Raw genomic sequence first — 20,434 nt, forward strand, 5'->3', positions numbered from 1 at the left:
ACACTGCCTCTCACAGGTCAATCTTGGTACTGCAACTCAAAACTTCGAAAAAGAGAGCTGTGATTGTCTGTGAAACTTAACTTCTGATATAGATGTGGTGTGCTTTCTTTTTATCATCTTTTTTTTCTCGTCGTGTGCGGGGGCCCTCATTTTAAAGAAATCGTCTGCGTGTACCCCACTTTCATTTACGCTCGCTTCTAGAGCGCCGCCTTCTGCGACTCGCTATCTAAAACCTGCGACAGCTTTGAAGCGCTATTGCTTTGTTTAATCGTCGTGATAATGTCAAAGCAAGCAGCAAGAGCGAAGATATTTTTGGCAGCGCCACACAGAGAAAGCGTGAGGAAGCAGAACCCGGGCCTGCTTTGATTCCGAGCGCATCGGTTACACCCATAATGTCCCGTAATAGCCGTGTTGTCGAGCGCTTGGTATCATACAATGGTAGGAAATAATTTTATGTAGTAGCTATATACTATACTATAAAAATGCATTATCCCGGGTTCACAATAAGGTCAAAAGGTGGTTCAAAGCAGCCGTTAAGATCAAAACGAACTTCAACGCTCACCACAACTCTCCATGTCCCTCCTCAAATGCCGCTAATTGCTCTCATCAATCATACCCGCTTGAAGCTTGATGGACTTGCCGCTAAACATATGTGTGTTTTTTTTTTTTAATGTTCCCGCTCATGTGGCAAGCCAAATTCAACTGGCCAACCTCCATTTTTATATTCCCTAACAACAACAACCTGCAATATGTCGCGCACCATCTGGATGCGCGGAGCATTATTATTTTCTGTCGCCGTCCAGCTGTAAACAGACGTGGAGAGTTAAAATAAACGTAGTCACCAAAAAAACAATCTCATAGTCGCACAGGTAGGCGGCTAACCGCTAGCGGCAACGTATGGCTAACTGGCTAATGAACAAATAAGCTGGATCTGCCTGCTGATGCGCGTGAAAGTTTATTTCCCCTTGGTTATAAACTTTGAGTAGTTTTCAGCAAGGAACGGCAGCTTTAGCACATTTTATACACGAGGCAACTCAATGTGCCTTTGGAGGGACGCTAGCTTGCATTTTTTATCTTGCTATCGTCATCATGAAGCAATCAGGGTACCTGCATCTTAATCAACCTTCATTCTTCTGCCTAATGACAACATTAGCGCAACATTGTCCATTTTTCCATTTCGCACCGGTAATAAGTGAATATATTTTATACATGTATAGAAATCAGTCAAAACGAATGGTTTAGAAAAAGTAGATTAGCCATCAAATCCATTATGAGCCAATCAGATCAACAAGATATGGATGCAACTAGAAATGAATGGCTGTAGATGAGTAGGTGGGGATAAAAAACACTTAATTATATTTCTGTTATGTATTTTGTATGTCCAATTTTTGTTTTATTATCATGTGAATCTTCTCCAGGTACCAAACAAATGTTTTATGACACATTTTTGTTCACTTAAACATAGATGTACATGCTGATGTATTACGTAGACACGTACAAGCTATAAATTGACTGACAACCAAAGCTGTTGGTAAACAGTCTGTGTTTCTTCCAAGGGCCCAGAATAGCGTGGCATTATGGCACAAGTGTAATTTCCTCCTGTGCTCATGCTGAGACAACAACCAAGCCAGCAGAACGCCCCCCCCAACCATCTCCTCCACGGAAAAAAGTCCGCAGAAAACACAAATCCAAAGAATTTTTTGGCTGCAAGACATCAGCCCCAATGCGACCCGCCCGAACGTGGTTTTCTAATTCTAAAAAGACAATTACCATACTTTCCACACTATAAGGCGCACCGGATTATAAGGCGCACCTTCAATGAGTGGCCCATTTTAAAACTTTGTCCATATATAAGATATATACATTTGGCCCGCGGGCCGGACTTTGGACACGCCTGCTATAGTGGCTCAATATTGGTCCATACATAAGGCGCACTTGATTATAAGGCACACTGTCGGCTTTTGAGAAAATTGGAGGTTTCTAGGTGCGCCTTATAGTGCGGAAAATACGGTAGCAGACTGGCTCTTTCCTCTCTCGTTCCTCCTCAGGTAGCCTCAATGGACTGCATAAACCAATTTGGACAGGCCTAACGTGTATTTCAACAGCAATTGCGATGGAGTCATGCCGGAAGTGATGTCACACGGCCGAAAAACGGCCTTCTCAGGACGTGGCCTGTGATTTTGGACAAAGTCACCAATTCCTGTCGGGTTACTCAATCAGCGCTGCAACAATTCAATAGGGGACAAATCATGTGGTGTGTCCCCCCCCCGGCCTATTTGAGACAGATGAGTCTGACAAATGTTGGTCCTGTGTGAAATAGCTTCGCTGGAGCATTAGTTCCGCAGGTGACTGACATTTAGCTTCGCTTCACGCTAAATGGCATCGACTAAATTAGGCGGGAGTGATTTGGCATGCGGCAAAAATAAAGAGCGGCAGCAGAAGGGTAAACACGCCGCAGACGGCACAGGCTTAAAATAAGTATATATTTTGAAAAAGAAAATGATAATCATGCTTGGTTCCCAGCACAAAAGGTCACGCCGCAGCATCGGTACGCTCGATCAGAGCGAGTCGATCGGAGGAGCTTATTTGCGGCTAAGTCGATGAACGTGTGGGGGAGGGGGAGGGGCGGCGTGCGTCTGTATCTTCCTTCATGACAGCTTCATTTATCAGCTTCCGTGTGGACTTTTAAAGCACTTGCTGGGAATGACAGCGTCTTGTACAAAAAAGACGAGCATTCAGAAAGCAAAGCCTCATTAGAAACCATGAAATGGCAAATTAAATGTGCAAGGTTGCCTCGGTTTGCGTTACTACGGCGACCGCATCACATGAATATGAATGTATCCAAGCCTGATGTTGGATGGAGATGGTTCTGGGATTTTGTTTAGCTGTCCGCTCGGTTGATTAGAGGCTAAAGCTGTGGCGGGGCTTTTTTTTTTTTTTTTTCTCTACCTGGATTTGACAATGATCAATTTTATGTCATATCACTGCCTGCGCCACGGGCAATGTATCTCTCCCGTTGGAAGAGAAAAAAAAAATCATTGAATTGAACTTAATAGCCATTTAATGACTAAAAGCAAAAAGCAGCGAGTGCAGTCTATAATTTATTAGAGAATTCACTTAAGCGTAAGTATGCGGACTATGTTGAATTTTATTATTCAACATTAGAAGCCCTATTGAGATTTTAAGTGCCACAATCTCCGCATGCAAAGTTTGTAGCCATTGATCCACCCGACTACACTGCCAAACACTAACAAACAGCGAGTAGAGAATAGTCCGTACTCTCTTGAGCCTCCACATGCCACAGGCGGCATAATGAGCCGAGAAAAGAATCCCGGAGCGACTGGAAAGCAGAAAAATATATATATATATTAGCAGCAATGCATCGCTATTGTTGGATTGTGTTAATTGGTACGGTTATTTTGGAGAGAACAATTTTTGGGCGGATGAAAGTGGTGAGAAATCTTGGAGCTTTGTATTCTGGAGACCTTTTGGGGAATTGGATTTTTTTTTTTAACGTGTGCCAGTTTGGGGGATTTTGACCTTCAATTTCACCAATGGAGAGTCTGTGTGAAGGGGGCATAGTGAACCTCTTTGACTTTTAATGGCGCACCCCTGACCTAGACAAACCTCCGTTCCACATCTCGCTCTTGCAGAACACCACATCATTTTTCGCCTGGAGGAAGGACTGACTCTTTAAAAACGACACCATTTCAGATAAATGCCACTTCAAAAGCTGGTCTGATGCGCCGCACACTCATCTGCACCCACAACCTTCTAGCTGGGAAGAAGATTCTATTATGTGAGCCTCTGTTGCGTAATCCTGCATGATGAATAACTGCGTGCACACAAGACAAGATTGATGAAATGCAGGGGAAGACCCACCCCCCTAAAAAACTGCAACCACACACAGCCTGATCATTTAGAGGAGAGTAGAATTAGACTTCAATAATCATTTTGGAGAATGCATTCATCTTTGGAGGTTCGGGTTTGGGGTCAGGTGGCCACGAACCACTCGGATGCCGTCATGCGCTATTTGCAGTGGACTGTCAGGAAGTTGCAGCAGGTGTGGCAGCACCCGCTGAAAGGTGCTACAGTCCGGTGCGCCGCCACCTGAGACCTGACACAAACACAATCAAAATGTGTTTCCTGCTTAGGCAAGGTCAGCGTTGGGAGGAGGGGGGGTCAAAAAAGGTAAAACTGCAAATTGAGGGCTGTTTTACTCTCGGTCAAGTGTGTGTGTGTGTGTGTGTGGGTGTGTTTGTCCAGGCTGGGCGATGACACTACAGTGACAGCTGTGGGACAGCAGACGTCCGTCACGCTTTTTTTTTTTTCTGGCCACTGAAGCCTCCTTTGTGTACTTTGCGTGTGTGGCGAGAGTGGCTCAGACGGGCGGATAAAGATTACACGAATGACAATAAGGACAGATGGTAGTCGTGCGTTTAAAAAGTGAACACGGTTTGAATGACAAGTAGGACTTGAAATCCAAAAAGGAAAACAGCCACTGGAGGCCATTTTATTAGCAACACCAGTGAGATACAACGCAAGAGTTTTGGGGTTATAACGCTTACTTTTTTTGATCGTTTCAGGCCGGGATGTTTTTGAATAAGAATGAACCGACATTAGCATTGGAAAATCGAAAAAGCCCCTTAAAATTGCGGTTGAGAAACAAGCCACTTGGCTTCTGACGTGATCCGATGTGATTTTTCCTTTTATGATCAAACGGCATCAGGAACAGGGACGGCGGAGCCTGGCAAAGACTCGCTTTTCAAGTCGCCGACAGGAAAGTGTGAAACACATCCAAGCTAATCAATGCAAACACGGCAAGGCATAAAACAAATGACAAGTTTGACGTGTTTCTTTTTCCGATTTCAGTTTGTATAGAGCAGGGGTGTCAAACTCAGTTTTTTCGCGGGCCGCATTGTCGTCATAGCTTCTTTCGGAGGGCCATTATGATTGTCAAGCCAAATAAATGTATGAGCACCTCAGTCTAAGCTACAAAAACAAACTGACAAATAACTCGTTTTTAAATCAGACGCGTAAAAACTGGTCAAATATTTAAAAAAAAAGAAAGATATTCAAAGTGAAGACAATTTGCAATTCTAGGAATGACACACAAATTTGATGCACAATTTGTCACATAAAATGATGTGGCGGGCCGTATCTGGCCCCCGGGCCTTGAGTTTGACACCAGTGGTATAACGAGTTAGCATTTATTATGTAAGCACACTGTGTGTTAGCGGTTAGCATGTCTGGCTCACAGTTCTGAGGTTTGGGGGGTCTTCATTTTCAGGTTGGGCAAGCTCTATTGAAAATGAACAAAAGCCTGACTGTTATAGAAAATGAAATGTTTACAACATGAATATGGTGGTGTGATAAAGCAGTAATATTGAAAAGATATAATCAAGTCAACAATGATGTTTGGGGCCTGTGGTATTTGGTAATGTGTCAGGCCGGTCGAGAGACTCTGGACTGTATATCAGGATGGTAATTTCCTGCTGTTCCAACGGCACATTAACTTCTCGTGTAGTATGGTGTAAAAGAGATAAATACATGTTTGCTCACGAATCACTTGACAGATAAGCGGCTGCTCTCGGGATTTGGCCCCGGCTTCCCGCTTCCTTGACAAGCGCGGATTTTGGGATTGCGGAGGAGCTGCGGGGGAGATGACCGCTAGTAAACTCTCGCTCCATGTGACAAAAAAAAAGGGAGAGGGATTGTTAATTACGCTCTTCACATGTAAATGGGTGGCCGGCACTCGGCCATCCACCGACCCTGACGGGTCAACAATGAGTCACGCTGCTATGGAGCTGAAGCTTGGAGACGTGCACAAAGCTCACACATACAAATTCCTCTGCTGCCTTAAAAGTCAATGGACACAGCTAAAGCTAATAATGTCCAATGTAAAAGATAAGTTGTCACAGTGGTACACAACTTTATTATTGTGCTTGCAACGGTGGCATGATTTTAGTCATGGTAACACAAAATATTAGAAACACTTAAAATTAGGCAAAAATGATTCAGTTTTATGCATTATATTCATTTTTCTATTCATGCATGGATTTGGGTTTAGTGTACTAAAATGTCCCCTGATAAGGATGCCCTCCTAACTTGACACATAAGGGAATCACGATGGCACGCGCCCGCAGCTGCAGAATGTAAACAAAGCGCTAATCTGACTTTAGCCGACCGGCGAGCGCCGTCTCGCTACGATAAACTAAAAGTGGATTTGAGCAAATTCAGACATAAGCCCCGTGTGTGTGTGTACCCACATAAAGACAAGGTCAACACAACCGATACTCCATCTACTGTATCGCGCTCAGAGCAAATTCGGGATTATGTGATTGCTGTACAATCATTTGTAAAGAACAGATTTCAGCCACACAAAAATATAGTGTGCATGGTATGCTGAAATTCTTGAATTACTTCTTGTAATTTTGATAAAATATCACAACATGAAAGTAAAACTTTTGGGAAGTGAAACAAAATGAATGTAAAGTTTAAGCCTGTAGTAACGGAATACCGCCAGAAGGGGTCGCCGTTGGTGCAGGAGAATTACATTGCAATCATAGGGCCATGTCTGTATGCATTCCAGGTACTCTAAGTAGGGCTGCTAATACAGGAGATCCTTAAAGTAGGGCAAATTTTCTTCGTGAAACGACGTGGAAAAACAATCCATATGTTGTTTTTTTTATCTTAATCTAGGTGCTTATTTACAAGAAAGCAACAAATAAATACCACAGTGCATTCGCTATGGACTTTCTGGAACCCGCGTGTGCGTGAGGAGAGGAGGCTGCAAGACGGATATTACATAAGAAGCTCATCAGTGGGGTAGTGGCCCACGCACTCCGCATCCTCGGTGGGATCTCTCTCTCTCTGCTCGTCGGCCTTTTTTCGCTGGGTGTAAAGAACAAAATGGCCGAAGCGACTCGTCGCCAAAGGGAAGCAGTAAATTTATGAGTGGTTTGCCCGTTAGAAAGTTGCAACTCCGTGCAACTCAATCCAAACGTGATTTATTTTCGTGTCTGACAACTTGCCTTGGAAGAGCCGTGTGCACACAAAAACCACAAGGTAGTTGACCTTTAACACGGGCCCGCAGGTGTTGGCTACACTTTAGATCCATACACACGCGAACAGAGAATTTGCAACTATGAGTCCTGTTGCCCTGCAAACTAGCATTTGTATCAACAGTTTAAAAGGTGAATCTATTTTCACCTAGCCCAGGCCCTTGGGCTATTTTCTGGGATTTCAAATGACGAATCGCGAGGATTACCGGCTAGCCAAAGCCAGCCGTCGCATCGGGACAAAATGTGGCCCAGGAGGCAGAGTGGCAGTCAGCTAAAAAGCAGTTTGACCTCTGGCTCCCTTCACTGACTGCGTCGAAGTGTCCTTGAGCCACAAAGTGGAACCGGCGTTATTCCAGATGATTGGTGTGGGAGAGTTTGAAAGAGTCAAAATGCAGAAGATTAAAGAAATTTAGGATGCTGGCTAATATCGTAGTTTAACATAATCATCATGATCATCTCATTTGCTTGATGGCCACAAATCGCGGCAGAAAAACTTGAAAGGCTTGCCGTCCAAGTAAAAATGCAGAATACTTGAAAGATAAGACCATGGAGCTGGTTAGGGCGGCGCATCATATCATAACCGCGGAGATATCGCTCAGGCCTGCGGTAAGCAGAGTTGCAAAGATTAGGACTTTAGCACCTGGTCATTTTTGTTTCAATAAATTTCAACATTTTCATTTAATTGAAAAAGTTTCAACCATATGTATTGCTACAGTGGCTTTTAATCCTATTTATGACACTTTTTGGAATAAAACCTCAACACTACCGCTAGCAGTAGATGCTATTAGCATAAATACCAGCAAGCATAATGAGATTTAAGATTTCACAGTTATATCAGAGCTTTGAAATGGCTCAAATCTAAGATGAGCAGGAGTAATGTCATTTTAGCATTTTGTTTTATTTTGTCTTCCTCCCTGACTGTAATCTTTTCACAAGCTGCTGTGGCGTCGGCCCTACTCAAAAGAGCACGGGAGCGTGTGCTCTCCCGCTGTCGCACATTGTTGCGACCGGTCCGGTGCTCCTTTCCCAACAGATGGAGGCAGGTCGGCGGGTCAGGATCCGCTGCCTCCGCTCGCACGCGGCCCACAAAGCCCCCGTCGGCTCCACACCCACTCGCCCGGTCCATTCCACCAGGCAGAGCGGTTGCCGAGGCAACCCGCAGCGAAATCCTCGCGTGGCTGTTTGATGCGTCAAGACAAATGTTTTCCGGTCTGATTTTTAGGGGAGCGTTCAAAAGTGCGTCGCTTGACGGGGGAAATAAAAGTGCACAAGTCGCGAGCTCTGACAAGAGGAACCAATTACGTCGAGGCGTCAAGAAGCGTGAGGAACCATCACACCAGGCGAGTAGCTTCACTTTTACTTCAGGGAGATCTTTCCGAGCACTGCCACGATGTGTCAGTCGCACATTTGTTGGGGAAAAAAACGTGTCGCGCACATTCTGACACGAGAGGAGCACTCAAACAATCATTTACTATCTTCCATTAAGCGCGAGCGTCTCGGTGTCCTGAAGCTTGTATGCGTAACAGCACTCATCAGCCATAATGCAATCGATCTAAAGTGGATATCAAAAGTCTACACACCCCTGCTCAAATGCAGGGCTTTTGCGAGATAAGAAAAAATGAGAGCAATATCACTTCAAAACGTTTTCCACCATTACTATGGAGAGCTGTGCAATTCCACTGATATTTTTTTGGAGAGGGGAAAAATATCAGCTGAAATAACGTGGCTACATAAGTGTGCACACCCTGGTAACTGAGATGTGGCTGTGATCTGAATGAATTAAAACATTGGATAAATGCGAGCAAGCTTAAGTGCCACCATCTAAACTCTATTTGCACAACTAAATTAAAGTTTTGATGTTCTGGGAAGCTTTTCCTGGCTTATTTGTTATCCTCTGGCAGAAACAAAATTCCACAATGCACTAAAATAAAAACTCAATCGATTCATCTCTGAGTAATGTGAACTTGACTACCCTAACCAAGTAATGTGCTCCATTTGTCTTGACTATTTCTGATAAATTCCACTCAGTTTACCAAATTCTCAACTATTTTTTTTCCCCGCTCTATAAATGTATTCCAAACTCCGACTTCCATGGCAGTGAAGCACCGAGTAGAACAATGAAGTAAAAAATAGGGCAAGGTGGGAGATTCTGGAGAAGAAGTCTATTGTTTTGGCTGTCAAGAAAGGAAAGCGCCATTTAGTTGAGCACAGCTGCCGTCGCATCCACCAGCGCCCGGCCGTCTGTCAAAGGAAGGGGGCGAGCCGCGTGCCGCCAACCACAACGGCGCACAAATGCGAACGCGCGCGGCGCGGCTGGATGCCGACAGCGGGCTCATCAGTGTCACCGCCGCCGAGCCCCTCGCCGCACGAATCGCAGCAGGAGGGCAGGGAGACGGACGGAAACACAGTTTGCTGGACGTGAACGACAAAACTTTCAAATAGATCACCAAACTCGAGCTCCACACATGCTCGGGAACAACAAAGGAACATCTCATTGGAGCCGGCCTGTGTTTCCATGGCTGTTGCTTTATTCCTCGTCTGTTAACGCAACAGAGCGCTGCTGTCATGCTCGGCGCAGCCGCCCACGTTCACCCGCGCCAAGCGCCAGTGAAAGGAGAGCCGGGAAGGGATGGAAGGATGGAGAAATGGAGGGGTGGGAGGGGGGGGCGGAAGAAGATAAAACCTCACTTTTTTGCGGCGAGAGACTGACAACCCGTACTGCTGTTTTCCCCCTGCGAATGTGTGCACATAAATCAGAGAGCCACAATGAGTCTTGCTTGGCACCGTGAAAATCTCATTTTTTTCACTAATCCCTCCGACACTTGATCTGATGCGGGTTCGCTTGACGTCCCCCAATGCCGTCTTACCCAGAAGCTCTCGGCTCATCTTTGCTGACTTTGTATTTGCAGTGTCACTCAGACATGTGTTCTCGCCGCTAACGTCGGTGGTGTGACGTGGTGCGGATGAAATAAAAAGTCAGGGGGGGGGGGTCGAATACAGCGGTCTGGACGAGCTGCTGGAGTTGACCCACATTACTGCGGCGGAAAATACATCCAAGCCGGGGATGAGCTTCTCATCGTGAAGTAATTTAGAGAGGGGAAAAAAATCATTTGGCAATCCTTCCTAAAGGTCTCTGCAGCTACAGTATGCGGTCATCTAAGGTGGAAGCAAAGCCACGAGCAAGAAGATAATGACATGTATTGGCAGGAGAAAGTGATCCAAAATGATTTGTCTCCATTCCGTCTATCTTACCAGAGGCACAGTAACATATTTTTTGGGGGGGGGTCGAAGGGCAAAACTAAGATAGTCACGGAGCGAGGTTTCACTACCTTCTCACTCATGGCGGCAATTAACAAAACGGTCTTGAATCACCACGACAAGAGGGTCGAAGCTAAACAGCATCTGCAGCGGCGGCCATTATGAGCGCCGAGAATAGCCGGGTTGATAAAGAGGGTGCCGGTGTCAGGCTACACAAAGTAAAGTGCAGAGCGAGCACGCGGACGTCCGCCTCGGTGTGTCTTTGGGCTCATTATTTTCACAGCCAGGTATTAAAACAAGGTGCGCGCTCATTTGCTTGGAGAAAAGAGGGCAACGTCTAGTTTAGTACTCTCTCAAGGTGAGCTGGAGTCCAATCAAACCGAAATCTTGCACGGAAAATGTACCGTAAGCGCTTTAAATAGAGTCGATCGGGTTTATGACGCTGCAAATTATCGACTAACGTTCCAAAAGGGGCGTTCAGCTATTATCCCCAAACAAGAGAAATGACTTTGGTTGTTTGCGAGGCATCTTAACTGATGCTTCCGGCGACTAATCCAAGCTCAGGAGATTTGTTCTCACGGCCATGTTGCGCCTGCCAAATGAGCTGGATGTGGTCTTGTTGAGAGGCAGGGGTGACCTACGTCAGCACTGTCGGCCTTCGTCCAACCCTGCTGTGTGCCGGGTCATAGGACGGACAAGCGTGAACTGCAAAAAGGCCTTTTTTTTTTTTCCCCCCCGCCCCCGTCCTCCAGGATTTTCCTTCCTTTTGCCCGAGCCTGGCGCTGCACCAGTTTGATTCTGCCGCCGGGCCAGACCCTGGCATCCTCTCCAGATGGTAGAAAACGGCGGGATGAGCAGATAGATTAGGAGGAGAGTGATGACTGCTTCCTGACAACACATCCGGTGGCTTAGTCAAGTTCTACTAGGACGTTACAGCCGAAGGAAAGACAAAATCCTCGCCTGTCCGTGCATTTTTGCTACGTATTCAGAAAAGCTATTGCATCCAGAGGACTGTAATTGAGAATGAGTGTAAAAAAAGGATGAAGCCAACGAAAGAAAGCACATCACAGCGAATTTCACAGTGATACTTTGGAAGCTAAAAGCCTAGCATGGAAAGAGTTGCAGTATTTTCTCAAGGCTTTGGAAGCCTTTCAAGAGGATGCTCCAGCCAAGGCTCTGCCGTGTGGCACAGGAGGAATGCAATCGGAGACCTTGCGTGGATTCGTTGACGACATTTTTTTGGAGCTTACGATTTGCTCCATGATCGACTTTGGGGGACTTCTCGATTTTAATGCAGTGGGAGAAGGAAGAAAAGATGACAGTTTTGTTGTCCACAATCAATGACCTCAGTCTTACCTACTGCGAATATAAAGCTATAGATCCAAGCCAACATGGCAGAGTGTCGTGTTTTTTTTTTTTTTAATGGCCTTCAACAGTCATTACTGAAAAAAAAAAGGAATAGAGCTGAGGATTACAAAAGTCTCCCATTGTCAGATGATGCGCCTTCATTTCTTAGCCCGATTACACACCATAACACCACCTGATCTTACAAAAACCGTTGAAAATCACCTAAAAGGCCATCTGAGCCGCGTTGTGCTTTGATCAGACGATTCGCCTTCAAGTAAATGAGCCAATTTTCCCCCTAAACGCAGCTGCTGGAAAAACTACAAACAAAATTGGACATGATGTGACTGACTATTGGCAACCGTGGCCTGTAGTGAACCCGTTTTTTTTTCAACGTTTTTATTGACGTGGCTGAGGAGGGACTATGAATAACCGTGGCCAGTCATGGCTTACGACAGATGCATTCATTACTCACCATTCAGGTCTGAAAACAATTCGACGGGATTCGACGCTACGGATTGTATCCCGTACAGGGATCCGCCAATGCAGCGGGGTCCAATTACAAATTCATTTATCACATGGCTGACTCAGCGCGAGAAGCCCGAGCAGCCCGATTGGGCAAATTGGGTAGTAGGGGGGGGGGATGACATCCGTAATTTGGGACGCTCTCCGGAAGCTGTAAAATGTGCCCACGCTCCAGAACACTTTGTAATGTAAGACATTATTACTCCTTGTTATTATAATCCGCAAGAGGAAAGAAAAGCTTCGCTTCTACAGTCGGACACTTTGATGTTTGAAAAAAAAAATCGCTAAAGTTGCCGAATTGAGTGAAAGTAGAAAGTGCTTCGATTGGATACAAATTAGCCTCGGCGCAAAAGAGGAAATACGGACGATGATGGTCGGTCGTAATGTACGTAACAGCGGGCGATTAGAAGCAGAGAGCAGAAAGACGCGGTGGAGCGGTGGGGCCGTCGAGCCACGCAAGTTAAAACCTACACGGCTCTCAGATGGAAAAATGCGGCGGCTGCCTGCGGGTTCATAAAGGCGCGTGTTTGTCGAGCTTACCTGCGGCCGTGAGGTGATGATGGCAATTCATCAAGATGGGGCACAGGCAGGAGAGAGAGAGAGGGGAGAGAGAGGAGGAAAAAAAAAAAAAGAGAGAAACTCAAGTTAGTATTCGTCAAACATTACACGTAAAATATAAAACCTACCCAAATATCCCAAAATGTTTTAAAATAAGCATTCCAACACAGCTGCTAATGGACAGCAATGATTTATTTCTATTCCCAAGTTTGATATCCACTTTTTTTTTTTTTTTTTTTAATTAGTCGAAAACTCCAGTTGGTCTCCCAATGGTGTTCTTTGTTGACACTTGACAGACTACTTATGAAGGTAACTGAGAGGGAATAATATTCATAAAATGTTATGAATTATTCATTGAGTCATCACGAAAATGCCATCGGGGAGAAGACCATCTCCATATGGCGAGGAGCTTCACATCCTGTCAAAAAATGATGTGATGAATAGAAGAAATCTGCTTTTTTTTTCCTTATTATTTTTCCGCCTATAGTTTCACTTTCATCTGCAGCAGTCATTGTTGAAGTGATGATTTATTTTCCTTCGTGGCAAAACGATGACATTCTAAACTCGGGGAAGACCAACTTGCTATGAATGCAAGCGTGAAAGGTTGTGCGTCTCTATAAGTGCTTTGCTATTGACCCGTCAGCTGGGATGGGCTCCGGTCACCCGTGACCCTGAACGTTATCAACGCTGCAGCAAATGGATGTTATGGCTTGCCCAGAAATGCCACAAAAATATATCACTGTGCAGCTGTGCTAGTGGTTGGCAAGTCTGACTCACAGTTGTGAGTTTCTGGGTTCGAATCTCAGATTGTGAGGTACACAAAAGGATAATTGGGGTGAGTTTGAGCATTGCCCCACATTCCACTCGACGTCAGCAAAGGACCGATTCTCGGCCATCTCGAAAATTTTACCCTACATGTATGTTCCTGGATAAGCTAACGGCTAGTAGCCTACAACGGATATTTTCGTATGTGTGTGGTGTTCAAAGTGGACAGCAGTGAGAACATACTTTGTGATTTTTCCTCTCATATGAAGTCTTTAACACTCAATGAATCTAGTAAAAGAAATAGATTTTGATTAGAATCATCAAGTCTAGAATAATCGACCTAGTAATATGTCTTCCAACATTGCTACTAAAGCTAGCTGCTAGCGAACACAAAAAGTTGAATGTCGCTGTTGTTGAACACCAAAACAAATGTGGTCTTTGTAAAAAGCCAATGTGAGATTTATGGGGCGACTGAGTTTTCCAATTTTGGTTGTAGGTCTGGAGCTGCTTTCAAAACTGTGGTTTGTTTAAGGAACATAAACTGCAACATCAGAATAAAAACAATTAATCCGACTCCACATGATTTTTAGTCTTCGAAAATTTTAAAAGAATGAAAACACTTGTTTGGATCTTTCTCAAGAACAAAACCAAAACCCAGAACAGCAGCTTGGGCCTAAAGATCCCGAGGGCACTAAAATCAGAATGCAGTCAAAAATGCATCAGATTCAGACCCAAATTTCTGTGGAGGCATCAAAAAAAGACTCAATTATTATATTCTTTCGCCATAAGATCAACGTAGCATCCCTCCACCCTTAAACGGAGCTCTCGTTGCATGCACACACACACACACACACACTCACACACGCACAATCACCACACAGAGCTTACTCTCGCCACCTACTTGTGTTACATAACACCCTGCCTACCCGTCCACCAAGCAGATCTGCATCAGCGAAGCTTCAAACCCCCTAACAATCCTTTTCCACGCCTCTCCACATGGAATCCTCGTTTCAGATACAAGGACAGGTCCCGCGGGCTTCCCACGCGAGAGCTTTTTTGCTCAATGACCCTACGTCTCTCCCGATACGGGGAGAGAGAAAAAAAAAAAAGCGAGATTTCAGGCTTCGGCGTGACAGCCAAAAGGATTTTCTTTTCAAAGTAGTGGTGCCCGCGCACTGGAAAGTAGGCTTCTATTTACTGGCACGAGAGGAGACCACAGGAAGATGAGTTGCGTTGAATAAAGAGACACAATGTGGCTTTCAACGAGCTCGGGCCTACATTAGCGGCCAATTTGTATTTGGCCAAAGCCCGACTGCATGCCAGATCCGGAGAGGCATTTTTTTTTTGTGAGGACGGGGGTTTCTTCAAGCCAAATGTGTGAAAAGCTACAATTTAGTAGTGTGAGTATCTTCACAGAAATTTGTTAACATTAAAGTATGATGTTTGGTTTGAACCTTTTTCCCGATCTGATGAATTACAACACTTGCACGTCGTCACCTCGAAAGCACGTATGTCAGGATATTACAGCAAGAGAATATTAAGTGACAGAATGGGCACACTGTCCTACGGTGTCATCATTCTTCCAGTGGAGTATTTACTCGAGTTCCAAGACGAGGCTCTTTTTTTGCCGCCACATTTCTCCTCTGTGAGAAGATCCAAAACGCGCTGCCATTAGAGATGACGGCATGAACTCGGCCCTGAGCGAGCCTGTTCGCCTGGAGGACCGCGACAGTCAGTCGCATCATGAACAAATGTTGCTCTGTAAATAAGCCATGCGACAATGCCGCCGGGTCGTTCATTATTTAGAATTTGTTAAAAGTGGGTTCTCCTCAGTGATTGAAAAAAAAAAAAAAAACGTTAGCCGACTTTTTTATTTCGTTTTCTTCTCGCCGTTGCTCAATTGGCGTTCTCGTCTGTACTTAAGTACTCTCGTGAAAAGTCATCGGCGCAATTCCTGTTCCAATTGAAAATACGGATAAATAAACAGAATACTCGGATGTCGTCCTTGTCCGCTAGCTTAAATCAAGGACGCCACGTTTGGATACTTGAGAATAATTTTTATTCTTACAGTTTGTGGCATCTTACACTTAAAAAAAAAAAGGGTTTAAAATCACTAAGTGTGTACCCTGCCTAATATGGTTTATTGGTGTAGAAGCCACATACGGCTAAACATTCAGGCAGTGCGCGCCAGAGAATGTAAATCTCCCGGCCGGCTCTGTTTTAGATGTTCCGACCAAAGCGGAAGAGCGACGACGGCAGTCCTTGAGGGGGCTGTAGAACATACAGTTCACATAGCCCCATCACATGATACGACGACTGGGTCAAGGCCAGTGGGATTCAGCTGTGGAACAACTTTTGCTTCATCCATGCAGGAAACTGGGGGTATACTGTAAACAGCAACGGGGGTCCCGTTGCACTGATTCCCAGAGAATCAAACAACCCTCTTTGGAGTAAACAAAAAGAAATGACTGGGAAAAAAATAGCTTTAAAAAAAACAAAAAAAACAATAGTCAAAGCAGCTGGCTTGTTGTTTGAGGTAACACGCAGAAGGCCACAAAAGCATGTCAGGACACCATCCAAATAATGACACTGCCAAAAGGAATGTAGGACCTTGGTGATAAGACTTCTGTTTAACACTAACCCTGACAAAAAAAAAAAAAAACTGCAGAACAACAAGCTGAAAGAAGAGGCTAAAGCTCACAAACGTCCTTGAAGCGAGAGAAAGGGAAAAAATGTGACTTGTCCCTAAGCTATTAAGGAATTACATTGAATTTCCACAGCCCGGCATCCTTTAAATAGTCTGCGTGCTCTCAGTGACACACTTCTTTCTCTCTTATAGCCAGCGTGCGCATAAACAGGTCACACTTTTTCTATCAGCCGTTTTTGTTTTTCTTTCCAGTGGAGACAAAGTCCACACATTGTCTTGGAAAAGAAGACAGCCAAAACCAGATCACTGCTTCTCCAAGCACTGTTACACAAGTATTACGTTGATTATATGCCACGGAGACAAGCGTGGTTGTATAAAAACAAATAATAATAATAATTTTACTCAGTCTTTGAAGGTATTTTATTTTGATATGATTGATTGCACTGCTCATCGTACAGTGAGTAGCCAGACTTTTTTTTTTTTAAGGTGATTTCCTGTTCTGTGGGTGACATCATGTATCCCAAATAACGTATTTTCCGGACTATAAGGCGCACCTAAAAATTTTCTCAGAAGCCGACAGTGCGCCTTATAGTCCGGTGCGCCTTATATATGGACCGAATTCCTAAATTTAAACTGCCCCGAAGCATTGTGTCATGAAATTAATCATAAGTGGCCCGCTGAAGACTATGAATCATGAATCAAAAAGACTATGGATCATTATTTTGTGATTATAAAGTCATTTGTTGCGTCTGAAGTTGAAATAAAAAAAGATAAAATGGGAGAATGATTTGATTGGGATTAAAAATATGACATGATGCATTAATAGTGCGCCTTATAGTCCGGTGCGCCTTATATAAGGACAAAGTTTTAAAATGGGCCATTCATTGAAGGTGCGCCTTATAGTCCGGTGCACCTTATAGTCCGGAAAATACGGTAGTCCAAATATATTTCAAAATATAGACCTAACAAGGCACCTATGTCCGTGTATTATTTGTTTGGCTTTTATTTTGAAGGCTGCCGTTATATGAACAACTGCTTGATTTGTCTTCCCAATTACCGGAGGACTGGTTTTGCCCCTTCATCTCGTGTCAAATCTCGGCAGACAAAATGGCCTAAGATAACTATTCAACGGAGACTTCATTCTCCGTCCTATTCTCCCTAAGCAACCTGGGCAGAATCTTGCCACAGCTTGTCACGGGACTGCTGGCAGGATGAAGGGACTTGGAGGCATATGTGACTTTCCATCTGTTGCTCACTCACTGCGATCCAAAAACCCCTTCCTCGCTAGTCGCTTGGCCATCTGTTTGCAGCCCTACCCCACTGGCAGGAAACATGAGTACTTCCAACAGACATAGGATAGGATGATGATGATGATGCACACTTTGAAGAAAAAAAAAAAGCGTGGGGTCGAAATGTGATTGAGCATCTCGGGGGTTGCTCCATGTACGGCCATTTTAATCGTAACCACAATGCAAACTGCCGATCAGCGGAACTACCATACATTTGTGAACCTTCAAATTTTGATCAAAATTTTGGAAACGCAAAAGCCTCATTATTTACCATTTGGAACCAAACCGCTCTCCAGCACGCTTATATCTGACCACATAAAATTTATGATTCAATTCCTCATTCTCTTTCTAAGTTGACTTCAACGCGAGAGGTGTGCTAAATCATTATACCACTTCACATGCTCCTTTGTGGGCTTTATTTGAGAAAATTGTCATCGAATCTTTTCGTGGATCAAAGCGCTGAAGGAGCCTTCCCACACGATCGGAACAAGTTATGAAAAGAGCACAGACTCGAGGTTGAACCTTAAAAAGCCAAATTATATGTTAATTAGCACCATCAGACAAGCCTGTACTTTTTTGCTCCTCAGCGGCGTACAATTTTTACCTTGGTTTTGTGCTGTTTTATTTTTTTTGATAAGTCGCTGCCTTTTTGTCAACAAAACACTGATTTGGATCTGCTGTCACTGGTGTTGTGATATTTAAATTCATCCGGTTGTGACATTTGACAAACAGGAGCACTCAGTAGAGATGTTCTTTTTGGGATAATGTGTGAATAAAATGTGTAAACTTTATGTTAGCTAGCTAGCTCATAAAGAGTTAGTCGTTAGCGAGCTAGCTAGCAAAGGTCTGATCTCGCGTTATACATTTGAGTCTATTTCTGATATTTAACAGTAATGGAGTGAAGAAGCAGACTTATGTTAGCTGGCTCAATGTTGATCAACATTTTCATTGATTCATCTATCTCAAATGAATATCAACTGTACTCTAAATGTTCCTCAAGAAATAACGTAAACAGCTCCATCCTGACCCCTCCGCATTCAAAACGGACACACAAAAAATAAGCTGTCCGTCACCACGGGAGAGGGCGTCTTTGTTCCACGGCACAATGGAGGACATTCTGCTGCAAAGGACAGGGTCACACATTGAATGTGGCAAAGCCGCAGCGTGCGGAAGAAGCACTTCAGGGTCGAGCGGAGACCTCCAGGCCTTGGGTCCGACCCTCTGTTTACAACTCCTCACCATTGACCTGTCCTCAAGAGTCAGCCCAGTCAGATAATGAATGAAACTGTCCGAGCTAATCACACCGCTGACTTTTCGTCTTGTTAAGAATTCGGAATATGTCAAGTATCTGTCATGACGGGGGAATCCGCTTGACTCGTGAAAATAAACCGAACGTGCAATGCCAGGGGTATTTATTGGAGGATTAAACAAATTAGGTTTTCAGATGCCCGTTTGAAAATGTCTCCAGGTGGATACGAGAAAGATGCTCACGATTTATCAATCCCCATTTGGAAGAGCCAACACGAGCGCGTCATCGGGTGTTGGGATTTGTCTGGCTTTCTTCACATCTAATGAAAGCGTGACGGTGGCGCTGCAGACCTCTGAGTCACATGAGATACATTCATTATGAAGCTCTTGCTGTTTTTAGTCACTGGATCAATGTCTTGTCAAATACCGAGCAGCGGAATGTCTGTTTTTGCGGAGTGTCGCTTCTGATTTTAACCAACGTTAGACAGCAGAGTCAGAAGAACGTCAAGGGAACCTACGACTGATCCTGGCTGAGGTCCAAACAAGTCTTTCAAAGTTGAACTTTGGAGGGGGGGAATTGCAGGAAAAGTGCGACATTGCTACCACACCATGCGCAACATTCCATTCCTCAAAACCGTTAATCGGGGTGGGACGTTACAAAAGAAATCACATTTGCAATTTAAAACAAAATAAAAAATGTTCGAATTAAACTTTCAATGAGGAGTATAACGAAAAGTCAGACCTGGTTTTAATCATACTATCGGATTATATAAGACTGCACCTCCGATATTTGCACTCTGATACCAATTCCAATTTATGGTGTAATTTGTATTTATTGGATTTTTTTTAGGTTATTTTTCAGTTTAATTTGTATGTATTCTATTCAAATGTACTTTGACAGACTCCAGGGTATACCCTGCAGTTTTTCCTCATCCCTAAAACTGCTGACTATTGTTTTCGGAGTAATATCACCGTGTCCACATTACAACACGAGTGCATTTATTTTAATCAGTAGCAAGCAATTAGGCGCAGGGGCCGAGGGACGTTTGACCACATTCACAATCTTATAACGATCTGCGCCCTCTATTAAGAAGTCACAAAAGACTGCCATTTTCTCTATTAACTGAGCTCTAAAGTCAACATCTACTTAGAGTTAAATATATGGAGAAAGAAAGGTGTTGTATAAGTAAGAGATGAAAAGCATCTTGTGCCTTCAAGTTTTATCGTCAAGACGCACATCATAAGCCCTGGACGTACATGATATGTATTAGCTTACCCGCTAATCTCAAAATCCAAGTAAACCTAGTTTGTCCAAAAACATTTTCGACTTAATACCTGTAACCGCCACACACTCATGACAAAATGTGGCCAAAGTGAAACATTTGACACACTGAAAGGAAATGAAACCATTTTTGTTCATTGCACTATTCATTTACAGGTAAATACGTTTTCTGCCAAGTGCATTAGCCAAGGCATATTCATGACAAGGTTGTTTTCAAACTCTTACTCCCAGCAATGCAGATTTCATTTTTTGGTCACTTACGCAAGCAACTTTGATTAGCTGTGAAAGCACTGAATCATCTTGGACCACTTAGTACTCCCACGCTAATTTAGCGCTGCCATTTTGCCCACTTCCCGACCTGGTTATTCCTGCATATAATGCTGAATTAATAATTATAATATGATCTTGTGTTATTTGCAAGAGGTTTGTCACACACAAGGAAAAAGGAGAGAGC

General features: G+C 44.0%; 1 protein-coding gene across 1 annotated transcript in view; it reads right to left on the reverse strand.

The window, feature by feature from the left end:
* Positions 1–20,434, reverse strand: part of agap3 (ArfGAP with GTPase domain, ankyrin repeat and PH domain 3) — a 77,102-nt gene that overhangs the window by 54,093 nt on the left and 2,575 nt on the right. The gene's annotated exons all lie outside the window — the stretch shown is intronic.

This window comes from Syngnathus scovelli, chromosome 17 (assembly GCF_024217435.2).
Source record: "Syngnathus scovelli strain Florida chromosome 17, RoL_Ssco_1.2, whole genome shotgun sequence".
Lineage (NCBI taxonomy): Eukaryota > Metazoa > Chordata > Actinopteri > Syngnathiformes > Syngnathidae > Syngnathus > Syngnathus scovelli.